The sequence below is a fragment of the Falco naumanni genome, chromosome 5 (genome assembly GCF_017639655.2).
Source record: "Falco naumanni isolate bFalNau1 chromosome 5, bFalNau1.pat, whole genome shotgun sequence".
Lineage (NCBI taxonomy): Eukaryota > Metazoa > Chordata > Aves > Falconiformes > Falconidae > Falco > Falco naumanni.
Genome location: NC_054058.1, coordinates 70,015,451 through 70,034,607, shown reverse-complemented (window position 1 = coordinate 70,034,607; position 19,157 = coordinate 70,015,451). Strand labels below are relative to the sequence as shown.

Below are 19,157 nucleotides of genomic sequence, written 5' to 3'. Positions count from 1 at the left end.
AAAAGGGGGTGATGGTGGGGGGGCAAAGTAGAAGGGAGTCGGCGGGGCGCCTCGGCGTGCGGCGGGGGCAGCTTCTCTGGCGACTCTTGCCGCGGCCCGGCGGGGTCCGTGGGTGCAGCCTGGTGGGGTGTGTGGTGGTGGGTAGGAGGAAGAGGTGGAAAAGGAACAGCAAATAAATACATATAGATAGATATGTCTGTTGTTTCCTATATGTCCTGCCCTGTAAAATGAGAATTCAGAGCAGCTGAACTTCTGATGCGGACAGTGGATGTTGTCTTACAAACCTATGAAAAGAGTAAGAGCTGGAGCGCGGCGAGCCCCGAGGGCCTGCGCTGACCCTGCGGCCGGCCCTCCTGCTGCGGCTCTGTCACAGTTTCCCTCGAGGGTCCTGAGAGTACCAATATCCAGTTCTTCCTAACAGGTTGGATTGAAAGCCAGCGTGGCTGGCCGGCGTGACTGCATGGATAAGTGTGTTTTGAGGGTTCACAAAGGGAAGGGACACAACACAGGAGCTCTGTGTAGCTTAAACTACTTGTTTGCTTCTGCTGGATTTTTTTCATGGCTTCATGAGTTCTGGCATGTATCGATACTGTGTTAATGCAGTGTATGCCCGTGGCTGGCATTGGAGCAGAGTCTGGTCCCAGAAGTTCAGGGCGCGCTTGTAGCAAACTCAACAGAGAGGTGGGAACCTGTGAGCTTCTTGGGTTTTGTTGAGAATTTGCAAAGTCAAACAAAAATGCAACAACATGAGGAAGAGATGCTTCTGTGTGAGCATAGTGTGGTTGCTGTGTATAGTTTGTGGTGGGAGTATTGTTGAATAACTCTCTGGCAGCAGTGCTATTCTGCATTGTGGTACATATATGTGTGTGCTAAATCCTGTAGCACCAATGAGGATGTTTAAATTTTGTTGATTTGGCGGAGCAGTATGAGCGTGGAAGAATGTCTCTAAAGATGAGAATAATTGCATGTGGATCTTGGGGACAATTTGAGAGGCATTTAAACAGTCTTTGATCTCCCTGTGATATCAGCAGAATGCTGAGAATCTCTTGCTTTATTGATGGATGTTTTCCTAGCAATATATGGACGGACAGCATATACTATGAATGTGATAGCTGCTCAGTTATTGTCAGCAATATTTGCTCAGGGACATTAAAAAACTTTACTGGGCTTTATTAAAAAGAACCACAAACACCCCATATCTCCTAAAACAAAGCCTTTATTGTCTTCAAGCAACTGTGGGCCAATTTCATGCTTGGTGTAATTCCACTGATGTCAGTGGACTTTTGCCAGGGATGATTTTGGCAGGTGAAGTGTCACTTCTGTTTTTCAGAGTCCCAAATGCTCAAGAGTAATGTTGCTGTTTTGCTTCCAGCACCTAAGTATTGTTAATTAACATGGTTGCTGATGCTTCCCAAAAAGTGAAGAGGAAGGGGTGGGAGAGTTATCTCATCAGGTCCTCTAAATGCTTTCCCACTTGCTTTGTCCTCTGCTTCAGCTCTTACATCCCTTAATTTACTATCTTCTTTCCTTTAAAGTCTTAGCATATTTTTTTCTGTCTTCAAAATTAAGAAATTTCTCAGAACTCCAGCTCACCCTTGAGCGTTTAAAACTTTTGAGACTGTTTTGAACCCTACAGCACTCCTGGGTGACAGGGTAAGTGAGGAGCTAGCTGTGTGGCAGCTGCAGTTGGGAGATCTTTCTCGTACATGCACGTGCTTCTTCTTTACAAGCTGAGTTATGTGTTGGCTATGGTCAGTGCATTTGCTGAAGTGACAGATTGTTTGACAGTCACGCAGTGGAACAACCAGGCTTGAGAGAAACCAAGTAGAGCAGGGTTTGGGGAGTCCCTCAGTTTTTACATAGTGCCATGCTCAGGATGTTGAGAAAAAGCTGTTTTTGAGAACAGCCCTTCATATCATCAGTAAGGACAGGAAAATATCTAAAAATTGGAGCAAAGGGAAAAATGAAAGAAGATAGAAGAAAATACTCCTTTTTGCTAGCTGTGGGAGGAAGTGTGGAACTGTTTAACCAGGAATTAGCTTTAACAGAATTTTGGCTCCATCAAAGTTTCAACAACAACAAAAGATTTTATTGAGTAAAACTGTTATCTTTGTATGCAGTTAACAGTATTAAATACATGTGGCCAACTCTAAGGCTGTTCTGGCACCATGATAGTTTTAAATAGAGCAAGTTTCATTGCTCAGCTTTGCAGAGTCTCTGCTGAGCCATTTTTGTATCTGACATCTTCGCGCTGTTCAGCTTTGCATCTGTTTGCATGTCTTAAGTACACAAAAAGAGCATATTTGACACAACTCACAGCTGATGCCATCCTGACGCTCTTGGAAAAATCAAGCGTCAAAGAGCAAGATATATGCATTGTCTAACTTTGGAAAAAAATGTGCTTAATTCTTTTTCAATTTAGTGATTAGTGTAAAATTTATTCTGGCTTGGCCAGACCTGGTGTGTGCTTGGAGTATCACTGGAAGTATGGTTTGCGGCTTAACATGTTGCAAAGGGCCTGCGACTCTTGTGTATTTACTTAAAGTGCATGTAAGTTGGGGGTTTTGATGCTTAATTTTAACAGACAATGGGAGGTTTCAGCTGTGGAAAGGGAATCGGTCACATGCTAACCTGAACATAAAGCTGCAAATTTTATGGGAAAAACATTTTAGGAGCAGGATAAATTATCTGGCTAGAACTGTGTTTCTCAGTGGTAATTTCCTCTTTCCACATCTTGCTTGTTCTCGTCAGGCTTATCTCTGTGCATGCTTCATTATATCAGTCCTGTCAAAACTGTGCTGAAGGAAAGGTGCTGTGTCTTCCCACTGTGGGGAAGACACCTTCCTTTGCAGATGGGGAATAAAAGCACAAGAAAATAAATGGGTCATCTGTGAGTGCATGGGAACTGTAGTGGTGCAAGAAGTTGAACTTGTGTCTCCTGAACTATTGACTAGTGTTGAAATGAAAGAACTTCCCGCTGCACAATGGAATAGGAGAAGAGGCACGGTCCAAAAGGCATGGCATGAAAATAGGTTTGGTTACCTGGCTGTGATGCAATTAGTGGTCGATTGACTGCTCTTCCACCAACACCACACATGTTGGTCTTAGTTAGACTATGAAAAACAGGAGGGTTTTGTAATGATAAATGCTTAAACAAAGACATTCAGTGTACACAGGAGAGAGAAAAAACAGTAAGGGACATATTTCTTCTCCCTTCTACACCTGCCTTTAAATGGGAGTGCTGTTTTTACAGATGTGTCTCTGGCTGGATCTTTGGGGAAGTCTTTCGTCTAGCCTGTTGTACAGTTGCATGTGAGCAGGTACCAGCGGAAGGGAAGAGAAGGTTTTGCAGAGCCAGGAGGGTTGTGGTGAAACCAGGACTGCTTTTCTGTGACCCCAGCAGCTGGGTGAGGTGATGCGAGTGCAGATCCTCACCCTAAGAGACCAGGCTCATACTTCTTTTCAAAGGTGATTTCTAGAAGGGCAGCTGCTCTTGCTTTTGCTATGCACAGACACTCACGTATCTCTGTTCTCACCCGGCTGCTCTTCTGCTTCAGGGCATTGGTGTGAAGGGCTGTGTGTGTTGCCTGACAGCTGCGTGTTGCGATACTCTTGTGGCAAAAATCTTACAGGGGTTATACGGACAGGGAGCATTGGCATCTGCAAGAAAAGGAAGGATGTGGTCTTTTGTTCCCCTTTCTGTATAACTTGAAAATACCAGAGGATACCTGCTACCTCTTTGTTTTGTCACACTGGGAATGCTGAAGTTTGAAGTAACACTTTTCCTTACTGCACTTTGGTGGTTGACTGTTATAATTGCAAAGTCTGTCATAGCTTTAACTTTAGTTTCAAAACATGGTTTGAGCTGGCAGCCTACTTCTTGTGTTTAGGCCAACACTTTAAGTTTTGTGCAATGAAGAGCAGGAAACTCACAGGTGGGAGAGCAGTGTTTCCAAGTTGTGTCTGTAAAAGAATAAGCCACAAAGACTTTTTGATCAGTTCTGTGCAGTGCACTGTCCACTGTATCACATTTTAAAATAACATTTGAAATCAGCAGTTATTCTGATTTTTTTTAGCCTGGGTCTATAGGGTTTATCGTGGCTTGGTGCAGTTTGCTTGCTAGTATAGATCTAGTCTGGCTTGGAGTTAACTGAGTCTTCAGCAGGTCATCAGCTTGCTTGGATGGGACAAGGTTCCTAGTTTCATGATGATAGTAGGGAGCACAAATGCAATAACCTTTGCCTTGTTTAACTTTACTTATTCTAGAAGCAAAACTCCTGGATTTGCTTACATTTTAAAAATTTCTCTGTCAACATGAAGCTGGAAGGTTGCCTTTTGTGCATATACATGCTCTCTTCAAGAGAGGAATAGCACAGGCGATTTAGAAACAGTGGGACAAATTCCTTTCTTTTAGATGAGATAAATTTCTTTATTTTTACATTTATATTACAATTTTAGGCAGTGTACGTGCCTGCAGGATGAACTGTAAAACCTCTGTTCTGCCCTTCAGCACATCTCAGCTTTTACCATTCACTGCTCCTCCGCATGAGCTGCATTAAGAATCCTATAGACGACTGTCTTTACAATGATGAAGCATGAAATGTGCCCTTGATATAAGGGGTGCTTTAATGTCCTGGACAGCAACCTTGCTGCTTGTTGTGGTGGGATGGGTCTTATTTTTTACGTTATACCCAGGAATTATTTACTACTTCTGTAAACTGGAGAGGTAAAACCCAAAAATGCTTCTGAAGGAGAAACTGCCCTCATGCTTGACTTCGGTTTGAAGCAGACTCTCTACTTTGCAGTATATTTTAGGGAGGGGAAACAGTGTCTTGAAATTATTTGTCGTTGTGTAGAGGGAAACCTATATTAAGCTGCTTTTGCTTCCTTTATTAAAGAGTTCTCCTGTCTGTGTTGGAAAGATGTTCAGTTCACCACGCTTGTGCCCACTGGTGCTAGCTAACTCACCGTGTCTGGTGGCATCTGCTTTGAATAGGAGCCCAACACTGCTGGTGAAAGGTATTTCAATAGTGATGGCATGCAGTGGGTCTGTGGGTGGGTTGGCGAGAGGAGGGTAATGATGGGAAATAACAGAATGATTATTTTCATTCCTTGCCTGTACAGTGAATGGGCATTCGTAAGACCTCATGTATGTACACAGGCTTTTGTTCAGGTGCTATTCATAGAACGGAGTTCACAGTCCTCAGTAGTCAAGATGATGTGACAAGAAGTGGGTCAACACCATTCGTGTGTGCATAACTGCACTCTTAATCTAGGCCAGTGCCTGTGCAGGATGCTTCTGAACAAGCTGAAAAGATTTCAGGGAGCTGGAGCTCTTGCTGTCAGGTGGGTGAAATGCACCTCTAGCTGAGCAGAGCACTTAAGGATGGGGATCAGAATGGATGGTCTTAAGTTGCTTTACATGTTAATAAGACCATAGAGGAAAAGCTTTACTCTTTAGTACCTCTGAAGAGCAAGGAATTTAGTTTGAGCCAAAGGAAAATTTCTTCTTCCTGGCATGATGAGCAGCCTTTCAAATTACGTGCACTGCTGTACTGTTTCAACTGAAATACATCTCTGCTGCCTCAGTTTTCTCGTAAGTGTCTTTAGGGAAAAAGATGACTTGCTGAGTATTCCACTGCATGGCTGCTGTGTCCTTCAGACTTGCTGCAGTAATTGAGCTCCTTGGTGCCCTTCAGGGAAGAGTGGGTGTCTGGGCTTGCCCTGTGATGCAGTTTGGGGCTTGGCTGGAAGAAAGGAAGAAAGCCAATTTTTGTCTGAAGCCACTGGGATCTGGGGGGTTTAATTTTGGAGGAACAGGGAGGAGTTTTGATTGGGTTATGGTAGTCTTTGCATTATATGATAATTTCTTTTTCTTCTTAATCCTAGAGCTTTTTGAAGTAACTTGTCCTTGAAGATGAGCTAAGTCATATAATGCAAGCTGTAGTAATACACATATTTAACTCTCATAATACCTGGCACATCACCACTGTCCCCTGAAAACACTGGCAGAAATTTATAGCCAGTGGGTATCTTAAGAGAATGGAGGAGAGGATGGGGAAAGGGTGATGGTGGATTTTCTTTGGATGGGAGGTGTTTTTTTGATATTTCTAAAAGTAAACCAACTTTTTCTTCCAAGCCTTAGAAGTACCTTTGAGGCCGCCCTTCTACATGACGTGCAGAACCAAACCGAAGTGCTGTGGATTGCAACCAGCTTCCCAGCTGTGCTAGCAATAGGCTTTTTAAGGTGAAGAGATGACCTTCCGTAGGTGGCTGCTAGGGCAAGGGTAGGCAGTAAGCACGGCTTGCCTTGCTGCTCTCCAAACTTTCTCCTGTGTCCTTCATCATAGTGAGCAGTGCAGCGACCCAGAAGCCACTCAGAAACACTCAGGTGCAGAGTTGTCTGTTCTGGAAGGAAGCCCTGACTGTGCTTTGGTTTGCCCTGTGCATGCTGTTTGTTACTACAGGTAGCAACTGTGGGGAGCAGGGTGCCTCTTCAAAGACAGCCTAAGCATGCCAAGTCACAAACTTGCAAAATACGAGCAAACATATTCTTCCTTTTTCAGAAAATACCTGAAGAGCTAGCTTTAGAATTCAAGAAATTTAATGTCTCTGAAAAGCAGAAAGCGGATGAAGCTGCATCCCACTGAAAATATTTACAAAAATATTTTTTTGGAGTTCCAGCAACTGGAAGGCCAGCCTTGAAGCTTGAATTAAGACTGTAGTCTGTGAATGTCCATGCCAAGCAGTCTCAGGTGCAGGATTTAGTTTAAAAGGCTGAAGCACGTGTTATAGATACCATTGTATTAAAACGCTCAGTCTTTTGAGGAAGCTCATATCTGAGTTCTTGGGCCTGTCTTGCTTTCTCTGTAACTAGTAACTGATGAAACTGGGCAAAAAGATGGAGAGGTTGGAGGTACCAGCTGGCTGTGTTACAAGCTACATAATTTTCCTAATCATGCAAAAGTGCTGTACTGTCAAAGTTTCCTGTAAAAATCCAAGAATTTACTGAATGTGCAGTGGCTTTTATTTTTATTTTCCCCCCCGATGTAGTACGTAAGCAGAATAGAATAAATTTCCTTGTCTGAGGACATGAGGACAAGTTTGTACATCAAGTTAGAAGAGCAAGTGTGCCAGCTATTGTTTTGTTTTCCAGCTATGTGAGGGCCCTTACTGCATAACACTGTCCTAAAGAGACAGTCTCTGCCCCGAGGAATGTACAGTTTAAATAGGGAAAAGAGAGGGACCAAACAGACAGTAGACACACAAAAAGGTGAAGCATGTTGGGAGTTTTTGTGACACCAGTTCAGTGCTTTTGCAAACTTGAAGCAGAAAAATTTGTCTTGCGTCAGAGATCAGTTTTGCACTGAGTACAGCTGCTTTGCTGGAGAGACAGATTTTCACTGAAATTTCCATTGTAGACGTAACTTTATGTATCTCTATAAAGATGCCTCATCAGTCATGTTTATTGCATTACAGGAACAAATTTTAACACTATAAGCTGCACTATAGGGATCTATATACTTTCCAGCTAGTTAAAGCCTTCTTTTTCTCTGTAGAAGCACTAAAAAGGCATCTCCTCAACCCTGTTACCTGTTTCCCGGTAACTAACAAGATTAACAGATCCAAGACCACATGCTCCTTTAGCTAAATGTAATGCATTTGCCAGCTTCAGTCAAAAACACTGCAAGGAAGAAAAGCACAGGTCTATACAGTAAATCTTATTTTCAAAGAAAGCAGAACTTAAAAAAGTTAGACCAGTATTCTTTGGTAGAAAATATTTGCAACTGATGTCATTCTCATTGTGACGTGAAATTTTATAGCAGACAACTCTAAAAATGGAGGCCAGTTTGAATTGCAGAGTCAGATTGATCCGATCAGTGATATGCATATAATACAGCCTTTTGAAGGAACTGGGTGAAGAACTTCAAAAAGAAGCAAAAGTATTGAGATCCTAGGGGACTTCTTGAATGCTGTAGTAGTGAGCCGTATGGGTACCTAAGTAGCTAAATTTTTCTGCTCAAGTTGTAATTCAGGTATCTGATCTCTTCCTAATCCACTGCCATGATTTCCTATGGCTGAGTAGTTCTTCCTTTCCTCAAAGCTGTCACAGTATTGCTAGCACGGGATGACTACAGACAGCATCTGCCTGGGAAAGGCTCACGTTTCTGTGATGCTGAGGTTGTGGTGAGCTCAGCCTGTGATGTACCTAGCTTTGCACCCAGAAGGATGAGACGAATGCAGAGGTTTTACAGTGCTGTGCTAATTAACATCGTGGTGTCTGCTGTACAAAATTCATAACTGCTGAAGCGTCCCCATATTGGCTTTCAGTGAAACTGTTTTTTGGAGCCTTCCCCCCCCCCCAATTATGCACAAAAAAAGGTGCTCTAGCTACTGAAGCACAATGCCGTCCCCTGTTTTACTTTCCTGTGTTTCTTCTGTATTGATGGAAGGCTTTGTTTTAATGCTCAATTCTTTTTGACTGCCATCATCTGGTAGCATACAAGGGAGGGCTGCATTTGTAATGCTTGTTCTGTGCACTGAAAGGCAAGAGCTTAGAATGAACTTTAACATAGAGGAGGGTGTGCTTTCAAGTTTATTCCTTCCAACATTGACTGAAACTGAATTATTGCGAAGAAAGGCCCATCAAATTGGGCATAGCACGCATTGATAAAACAGTGCTTCATTAAATGACTACTCTAAGGGATCATTTTGACTCCTTCCTCCCATTTTAGTATTGGATGTTAATCTCTTTATTACAGCTAACATCAGGACTAGTAGCTGTGGTGAGTTCATTTATTCCTTTTTTATCTTTAATGATGAGAAGCCTCAGCTGACTTCAGGTTTGAAGCTTCACAAGGCTTGAGATTCATCTTTGTTTCATCTCCAGAGTTACGCTTTGGTTTAGAGTAATATATTTTTTCTAATAGGAAGCTGATTAACTGACTGTTAAAACAGCTACAGATACAGTTAGTTTACTTTCCAAGTGCACATTTAGAGTGCTGTGAGGTCAAGCAAAGACTGGAATTAGAAAGCATGAGATTACACATACTAGTCAGCAAAACACTGAATAGAAGAGATAACATTAAGAGCAATGAAATAAGGAGCTCCCATTTCTATCGGGTACTTTCCCTCAGGAGGAGGACTGGAAAAAAATTCTATACATTGATTAAACTGGTATTAAATTTTAAGAATCTGAATTGTTATATTTCAATATACTGGGGTTTTTTTGCACCCCAACCCAACCTCCCTTTATTTTTTAATGGCCATAATTAACATTAACTCATCTTAGGGTATCATGGTTCACTAGAAGGGAGGCTTAGAAGCATACTGTAGGAAACAGTATCCCTCAGGAAGGAAAGGATATGAAAGTGTAACAAACCACTTACAAAAAATATAATGAACCCAGTTAATGTTGTTAAACTAGGTAATTTCTTCTTAGACTTTATTTATAGAGTCGTGGTGTATTCAAAGAACAAGCTGTCAGGATAAACAAATCCTTCCAATATCTATTTAAAGTAGATAAATATTTATGATTGTCCTTTTACAGATTGAGAAATAGATCTATAGAAATAGACCTATAGGAAAAAAAAGGCTGAACTGACTTGCCTACAGCTATAACTAATTAATGCAAGAACAGAATTCGAACTTGGGACTTTGAACCAAGAGAAAAACAAACAAAATGAAATACTGCAGATGGAAACATGATGAAAAGATAATATAAACTTTGTATTTAAAGCAGAAACTGGCTACCCCAATACAGAAATCATCTTCCTATAAAGGCCTGTAGGCAGCCTAAAAAGCTGCTTCTTACTGAAAACGGGATCTGGTTAGACCATGATCTTACTTGCCAGTTTTGTGCATCTTACATTACCCCAGTTAAGCTTGTTGCTTCTGAGAAAATTCCTAAAGACGAATTGGAATTCAAATTCAATTTTCAAATAACTGAAGTTCAGATGAGGAGCACCAGGCAATTTACGTTTCATCTTGAAAAGCTGCAACAAAACCATGGTAGAGATTTCCTTTACTTATCTCTCGGATAGATTATTGGTGTGAGTCACCCAGAGCAGTTATGCTAGCATGTGGAAATATAGCTGACTCAAAGACAAGTGATTGGCATCGTTTTATGGGATGTCACTAACTGCAGTTTCATTAAACTGCAGTTTTCTCTCTGTCCTGGTCAGATGTTAATTTTCATTACAGTTTGAGCTGAGCTAGAACAAACATTTCTCTTTTGCTTTTGGTGAGTTCTCTAGATCGCAAGGGCCATGAGCTTTATTTTTTTATGTAAAGGATGATGCATCTTAAAGTACAATGCTTGCTTGTTTCTGTAAACTGCAAGCTGGGGGGTGGTAGTATTCATATAGTTACTGCACTGCTTTAGCATTTGTGCATTTCGGGAGAATAGTGTGGTTCTGTAACAGGGTTTGGGATACACACACTCCCCACCCCACCCCTCTTCTGGAGATACATTTGGAAATAATTTGATTATTTTTTGATTAATTGCAGTACCTTGTGTTTTCCATCAATGCCTTTCTGTCACTGATGACTATTAATAGATAGGGAGTTTTTTAGTGGCGTTTCTGTATAAGTTTAAGCAATTACAGACTTTCTTAATTATAACTTCTTGTTTCTAAACATGCTAAGTTAAAAAGTGAAGCAAACAGCGTTCTGGACTACTGTACTGGACGTTGTTTGAATTGGATTCCTTTCCATTACTTGTCTTGTTTGCTCTGGTGCTTGTGATTCATTTGAATGTGAACTAGCCAGCACGTGAGGAATGGAAAGCCGAAAGTAAATAAGTAGTAGTGCCTGCTAAAGAATCAAAAGGTCCTACCGTGAGCCCTGGTGCTTTTAAAACAATTTAAATATCTTTCTGTAAACCAATTGTTGAATGAAGAGCGAATGAATGGAAGTTTAAAAGCCTGAATCTTTAAAGTTTGGAACATTGAAAGCCTAGATTAGACTTAAGTGTTATTACTTTGAAGTCCTTAATGGAAAGGGAGTACAAGAGCATTTTTAAAAGGGCTTTCTTGATCTTTGCCTAGGGTTTGTAATTGAATCTAAGGCTTGAAGTTTACAGGGTCGATTTGGCATTGGAGTGGGCGTATCTATTCACATGTAGGGTGGTCAACTTCAGTGATCAGATTTTTCTGTTTTCCTCTCAACACTAACAGTATAGTCTCTGCTTTGAGCTGGGTTTTTTTCTGATGTGCATATCTTGTATGTCTTTTTTAGGAGTTTACTTGAATTTACAGTGCAATTTCTCTCCAATTTGCCTGAGTAGTGTTAAGAGTATGAAACTTTTTATCTAGAGCCAGCTGTTTTGAAGCTGAAAAGCTAACTTCAGAAGTTAAAGGCCCTTGGCTGAAATCTGGCTGAGGTGTAGACATATGTGTGCACTAAATAAAAAGGCAAGCTGCCTTGCAGCTGTTAACTCGTGATGGCATCGGGCTTTCTTTCCTCCCAGCTCTGTTCTGGACTCCATGTGTTGCTCTGTGCTTTACGCCCTGCCTAGGAAAAGGCAAAGCTATGTGGCTCATTACAAGCATCTATGGATCTTCCAGAACTAAATGTTGATGTCGGACTGCAGTTGGGTCTGTGCCTGGTTCTGCTGTGCGCATCAAAATAAACAAGAGAAGTGAAGTAGACAGTAACTGGAAAGACTTCTGGGGACAGGACTCGCTTGCCAGCAGAAAAACTGACCTGGGATTAAACTGGGTTTATTCTCATTGCAGCAGGGTTAGATCTTGTTGCATTATCCTGTATAAGACAATTTGTTAAAGGTTAATAGTTTCTTTTTTTTTTTTTTTCCCCTAAAATGGAAGTTGCTTTAGGTGATAGGTGTCAATTATGTACTTGACCAACGACAGGAAGTTTGTAAAATGACTGAAAGTGGTTCTTGCAAGAATCTGAAATTTTAATCACGTTCATCGCAGTGATGCTGTATTTTTCCTAATAAAAGAGCTGTTTGTACCTAAAGCTGGAATAAGTTTGGCTTTTGGGGCTTTTTTATTTGGTTTTGTGTTTTTACTTAAATGCGCCACAGAAGCCAGAGGTGTCCTACAAGACACCTACTTTCAGAAGGGATGCAGGCAGGTAGGTACATTGGAGTTGACCTTTTCATCATCATCATGTGTAATAAATTTTGACCTGACCTCTGGATAGGGGAAGAAAATTGGTCAGACTGTAATACCAGACTGAAAAGAAAATGAAATGTGAGGTAACAAAAAGAAATAAAAAATGCGATATATCTGTATCTCATGTACAACGTATTTCTGCTACAAACTGAAGCTGTAAACTTTCTAGCTGATCTGCGTGAGATAAGCTTGCATGAACCTTACAGAGCAGCATCACAAGTTTGAACTCCTCCATGCTGCATAACTAACTCCCTGTTGTCATCCAGATCACATGTAGTCAGTGCTGGGATCCTCCCATTTTGCCTTCCAGAAACCTTGGTTTTGTTTTCCTGTTGTCTAGCAGCACTGGAATGAGCCCTGTCAGAGCCTGGACTCCTGGCTGGAGTCTTTCCTTACTCAAATAGCAGTTTACATGAAATTTTGGGGGAGCTTTGTATCTTGTAGGATCAAACGCTTTAAAAATTTGGCTGAAACAAGCAGAAACTTACAAGGAGGGGTGCAAGCGCCCACTTGCGTTACCATACAGGAAATCTAAGAAGGTCATTTAACTTAAATACCTGACATGGTCCTGTATTTGCTTCTTGGCTGTGAAACAGTCTCTCTGGATATGTTTTTGCAGCTTAGCTTTCACCAGGGAAACTCCCTGTGTGTAGCCCAGCTCTGGCAGTTCGGTTTTCCTAGAGCCATATTGATTTAACTAACGTGTGGGCATGGGAATACCATTCTGGATTTTTTTCTACTTCATGTCTAAATGCTTTACGACATGGTTGCTACCTTTTTAGAGAGCCTGTTGTACATGCAAACCACACTGATTTCCTTCAGCTCTGTTTAACTGTCATTTAGTGGGTAGCTGAGATGGGGAACATTAAATATGCTTTCATTCTTGCTAACTTTCTGACCAGTGAACCACATGAAAATTTTGTAAAGCTGAAGACAGGGGAAAGATCTCTGTGTTTTTCAGTCCCCTCATTTGGTTACAACATAAGGGCGTAGTGTTCATTTATCACTTCCTTCTAGAAGCTTGCTGTAACTGAATGAGCTATTCCTGTAATTCAAGGGCATGTGCATAACAAAGTCTTGAAAATGAGAACGGTTAAGAAACTTGTTATTTCAGATTGTTACATATTTGTAAACTGGCAGCAGGCCTTTGAGTTGAGAGACTAACCGTTGAATTCAGCACTCTACTGTGTTGACTCACAGAAAGATGAAAGTTATTTTTACATGAAGTGGAAACTTAGACACAGTGGTATGAAACTCAGTAAGCCCCCAGTGAGTATATGTTGGGTGATTTTTTTTATGGTTAAGGATCATCGTAAAGCTATTTCTTTGTATCAGTGACCTGTCACATCATGTAGGATCAATCTTTGCTTAAGTAGGAAATACTTATTAAGGAAAGCTGCTGCAGACCTGAGCTTGCATTCTAACTGTGTTATCTCTGCTGGTCAATAACCACGTTTTATCTGGTATTCTTCCCAGTGCATGAACATGCCTAGTGAGTAACACATGAAAAACAAATATAATGAGGGTTGATACATTTGGCCAACGTGCAGAGTGTAAGGATCTCATTATTTTTTCCTACTTCCTGCCTTTGGTTTTTTATTTGAAACTTTTCAATACAGCCTAGGCAAGGTTCTTTCCCATTTCATCTGCATTCTAGTCTTTCTATGGGAGTGACTATGTTGAGTGATGAATTCTGGGTTTTATTTTATTTATTTTAGCAGTAGCTTTTTTATTTGGATCTTGCAGGAAGTTACATCTTTATTTTTTCTTATTTTTTTATTGTTGTACATAAAAGGAAGGCTAAGGACCACATCTTACAGAAGGGGGGAAAAAAGAAGGATTTCAGAAATGTACTGCTTACTACTGTAAATAAAACTTTAATTAATTAAATGCTCTGCCTGGCCTCTTGCCCATGTAATAAATAAAAATCAGAGAGAATATCCTAAATCATCATTACCTGTTATCAAAAATACTTATGTTTCCATTTACATTTTCATCCCACAGTGAAGCTGAACAAAAATTGACTAGTAAGTCTCTATATGCAAAGAAGTCTTGATTATTTAGGTTATGCAGTTCCCTGCACTTGTGTGTTTGCGCTGATGTCCTAAAGAGTGACCTTCATTAAGCCAGTAAGTATGTAAAACACCTTTGTGTATACAAAATGTATGGATCCCACCGCAGGACCCCTGTTGTTGACTTTGCTTGTAAGGTCTGCCCAGGGTTGTCTCTATTTACTACAATACACAGGATGCCACCTGCAGAATTCCTTGGAGAGGAAAGCAAAGCCAGTGCCTTGCCTCCTCCTATACTGTCAACCTGGTTCTTGTTGATGCAAGGTCTTTCTGCAAGTCCTGCTCAACCCAGTAAGTCAGGATTTAAACTGTCTGAGCGGGTATTGGGCAGCTGGGCTGCCAACACAGATGGCGGCTTGTCTCGCCTCCCCCAGGAGAAATGAACCAGGTTTTCTGGTAGTTATCAACTTTTTCTGCTGGAAACCGGTGATGGCCTGCCTGCCTCTCCAGAAGGGACTGAACCGGTATCAGTGCTGCCTGCAAGTGGTTGTCCTTTGGGTGCAGTTACAGCGATGAGTAATGAGGAGGGAAATGACAGCTCTGACTGCCTTGTTTTACTTTTTGTTCCCAAATCTCCCGGTTTTTTATCTCTAATCTTCAGGCTCAGCCAATGAGGTTTAACTGCAGATCCTAACACTGAGCTGATTACATGCAGATCTGTGGGTGAAACATTAAGCTGTCGGAACGGAGAGTTGCTGTGCTGCCTGAGATGAAGCAGTGTCGTGTCCATCAGGCAAACCGCATGTTCCTGTCTCCTTCCAGAGCCCAGTGGTCCCATCCTGTACCGCATGAGGGGAGAGCGCCGGGGCGGCATCTGCACTGTACTTTAGGTGCAGCCCTGACACTAGGTGGGAGCTGGGGCTCTTGTCGGCTGCATGTTTGGTGTGATTCTCCCCCAGTCATCCTCCCGCGGGCTGATGCTGTGGGATTGTGGGGCCCTCTCTCCAAAGGGTCACCTGCTTCACCTGCTGCAGGAAGCAGTGGGGCTGGGCTCGGATTGCCCTTCTGTAGTGTGGCAGCCAGGGGTGAGCTCCAGGCAGCATTACCCACTGCTGAACCTGGCCTGAGCCAGCTCCTTGGTTGCCCACTTACCATAAATTGCAGATGCTGCCAGTCTCCCCACTCAGCTTTTTGTTGGTGCTGTTGTTGCAAGAAAGCATTTTTAGTAGCTGCTTTTCACCATCAAAATGGTTACTTTGCTGTGAATCAGAGCTGACTTAAATGCAGGTGGGGGATGACTCCCTAAGCCAGGTTGTCTCTTCCAGACCCCTAAAGCAGTTGAGGCTTACTGCACATTAGCTGTCCTGAACTGTCTTACAGCTTCTTGGTTCCAGAGGGGGGTTTACCAGAGCTGACAGCCTCTCATGACAGCCAGCAAAGGGTGGGGAAAGGGAGACATCACCCTGAAATCCCACTCCCTACAGATGGAGAGCCCTGGTGATTGTGAAGAGAGCGTTGAGAGCCAGGACTTCCCAGGGCTGCTGCTTGGGGCACAGGAAAAATCCATCATTTTCTTCCAGCCCATTTTTTTCATTTCCTGGTTCACCACTCAAGTTAAATTTCCTCTTAAGTGCTGTATACATTTGCAGTTTTAAAAATGTGGGAAAGGCGGTCTCGTGGCAGGCTGTAATGTAGTGCTAGTAATTATTCCAGAGATGGCCCCTGCTTTGCCTCTTGCCCTCTCATCTGTCATCAGCTCCCTCCTGTATTTTGTGAAGTTCTTGCTTCTGCTGACTGCGGCAGGGCAAAAAGTGAGCTCATACGGAGCTCAAATTACTGTTGAACCAGTTCGGATCTGTTTAATGGAAACCTTCCTTCTGCAAACCTTTTTGCACTCCTTTTACTTAAGTCATAAAACTTCTTCTGTTTGAACTTTATGAAAACAAACCAAAACCCTCTTCTGTGTTAGTTACAAAACACTTTGATTCCTTTCTCTGTTTTTGTTGGGTATTATTTACTTAACTGCTGCTGGAGTAGCATCTTGGGGTAAAAAGACACTGCTTCTTGGCCAAACAATTTAAATTTTTCGTAAAGGGAGATGTACAACCAAACTCTTTGTGAAATGAGTTAAACAATCCATTCCAGCTCAAGCTTTAAATAGGAAATGTGGATTGTTTCAAAAGCCAGGAAAATTTGGACATGATAGAGTATGGATGCGATAATACTTTTCAGCAGCTGTGGAAATAAAGAAAAAATGTCTGACTGGTTCTGGTAAAAACCTGTATAAATTTATAACTTAGAGTGTATGCATATGATCTCATGAGACAGAGTGAATATTTGCAACTGCATGTAATGCTGAGTGGTATGCAAGCATCAACCCATATTTACAAAATCCTGTGGTAAGTGTCTTCAATTTTTTAAATTTTTATCTTTTCCTGAGGCAGATTTGCCAGGATCTATTGTAGACCTTGTTAAGTAAATTCCATCTCTCCTTTTGTATTTTTGTTTTGCTTTTTGGCTTTCTGTGCTACTGGCAAATCTGTTAGTGATGCTTAAGTTAAAGGGACTTCTGTTGCACAGTCATTCATATGAAGAAAAAAAAAAGTTGTATATGCTTCTGAGTTGAGTTTGTTACCCCTATTTTTTGAGATGGTGAGATATTGTCTAAGTTGTTTTGGCAGGTTGTGAAAAACTTTTTAAAACGGTCAGCCTTGCATTTATGCAGGAAAAGCTTTGATATCTTCTGCCTTCAGAATTTTAGTGAGCCCATGATCGCTGCAGAATCATTTGGGTATGCATTGTCTCCAGTTGCTATGTTTGACTTTTACAAAGAACTGTACATGTTCAAAAAAATTTAAATGAGAAACAAGAAGATATTTTAGCTGTACAGACTCAGTTCTCTGTAAGCATTCAGTAAATGACTCTTACTGAGATCAATGGTTTCCTGTGTTTTATTAGCACGGTAGTTTCAGCTGGTCCTGTAATCTCATGTTTCTTTCTATAACTATTTTATAAGGAGAAGGACCCAATTAAACCAGTTCAGGTTTCTCTGTTACAGTGCTGTTATCCTTGCTCTCATTGTAACACGCCTGTCTTGGCTGTCTGTCTGCTGTGCCCCTGGCACTTATGCATTTGCTCAAAAGCTCCTGCAGTCACTTAGGCAGCAGTGTCATTTTGGCCATCTTTGCCTCCCTTTATTCTGATTTGTACACAAAAGCACACAATACAATGTTTGCTTTGTACTTTTTAGCCAACACAGGCCTAGATTACAAGGTGATTCCACCTCTCTGTACAGGACTGCTCTAGACCCTGAAAACTCTCGGGCTGGAGCTGCACACCCCTCACATCCCCTCTGCAATTACTGACTCCTGTGGCAGCCCCCTGGAGCAGGGCTGATGTAGGGAGGTGGGAAAAGAGAGGGGAGGGGGAAAGCAGGTGGCAGCTGCTGTAGGGCAATTAGGGCAGCTTCTGCTATCTGATATAGTGAGCCAGGTGGTTCTTGTTGCTGCCAGTAAAAGTGAGGCTAAAAGGTACGTGGGGAAAGAAGGGCTACCCAATACCTGCAGCAGTCATTGCCCTAATACAGGTAGCTGGGCTGTAGCAGGAAGAAAAGGAAGACTAGCTCTTGGGGTAGTGTGCCTCTCAAAGAATCGTTTTCTGCTTTTCCAGGGAGGATTAATGCAGGTGAGCAGAGCCAGAAGACTTTCTGCTGGACAGTAGTCTGATGTGAATTTGATCCTGCTCTGGGTACCTGGTGTGTGGTAAAGCAGCACTGCTATGGGCTTTGCTGCTCTGCTGTTTTAACTGGTAGCTCAGTGAGGTATGGAAGCATCCACTGCATTTGTGCTTTTGTCTTTGTACAAGCATCCTGCCAGTGTTGTGATACAGGAGTGAGTCTTGTCCAGAATGAGGTCAGGGGAGTGTACTTTAGGTTCTTGACTGGGGTTGTAAGACTTAAATGCTAACTGTAAATTCAAGATTGGCAAAGACCTATTTTAGAATGAGCTGCCTTGGTTTGTCTGCTTTCAGATGATCTTTAAGTATTTTGTTGAATGTATATATGAGGGTAGGTATTTAGGATTGCATAGATCAAAACATTAATTTAAACTGGCTTGGAAATACATAAAAGTAATTGGGAAAAAAATCTTATTTGCAAATAACTTTAAAATAGATGTATAGTTTAGCCACAATTAAATATTCAGCCCAACTTAACCTCCCCTACCCCCTGATCTAACCACCTTAAGGCTTCCCCCTTTGTAACCTGTTGAAATTTACTGGTTAAGAGGTTGGAACCAGTTTTTCTGAGAAACAAGCAACATTTATCAATACTCTTTCTATCAAATTCAGAGATACCCTCTTGATTTTTGGTTCATTCAATGAATTCAGTAACTAGTTATCTCAATTCTATAAGCAGTTATTCCAAAGCTGAGAAGGTGAAGAAGAGTCAAGAATATGGTTGGGATAGAAGAGGATACCTCTACTAGTTCTAAAATCTGGACCAAAAATAATCAAGTTGGTAATTTTAGATAATAATTTAATACATCTGATCTATAAACAAAATATCTGTTCTACTTTGTACCTAGCTTGCTTCAGGTGATTTTTATCTAAGTAAACAAAATCTGTTTTACTCTAATGGTTTTGTGAACTTCCTCTGCCTTCACTTACCTCTCTTAAGGTAACCTTGATAGGAATAGCTGAAAGTGTGTTCACTTAGAACATTAAAACAGAGTAATTTTCCATGTGTAATAAGGAATTTGGGTAAGAGTTATATGTGATCAATTAGTGGTGCAATTTATCTGCATCTTTAGCAAAGGAAAGGCTCATGTTACAGCAACCCTTCTGCAGAGAGTAACTGAAACGTAGAAAATGCTAGATACTTATCAACAAGGATTTTTGCTTAAATAATTTTCATTTTTAGCATTTGTTCATTTCTAGAATGCAAATAAACACCATTGTTTTCTCCTCTGAGATGTCTTCCTGAATCTTTTTTAGCTGAAGTGAAAAA

At 41.4% G+C, this 19,157-nt stretch overlaps 1 protein-coding gene across 2 annotated transcripts in view; it reads left to right on the top strand.

Moving 5' to 3' along the window:
• The window catches only part of FAM107B (family with sequence similarity 107 member B), a 62,610-nt gene that overhangs the window by 430 nt on the left and 43,023 nt on the right, over positions 1-19,157 (top strand). The window lies entirely within an intron of this gene.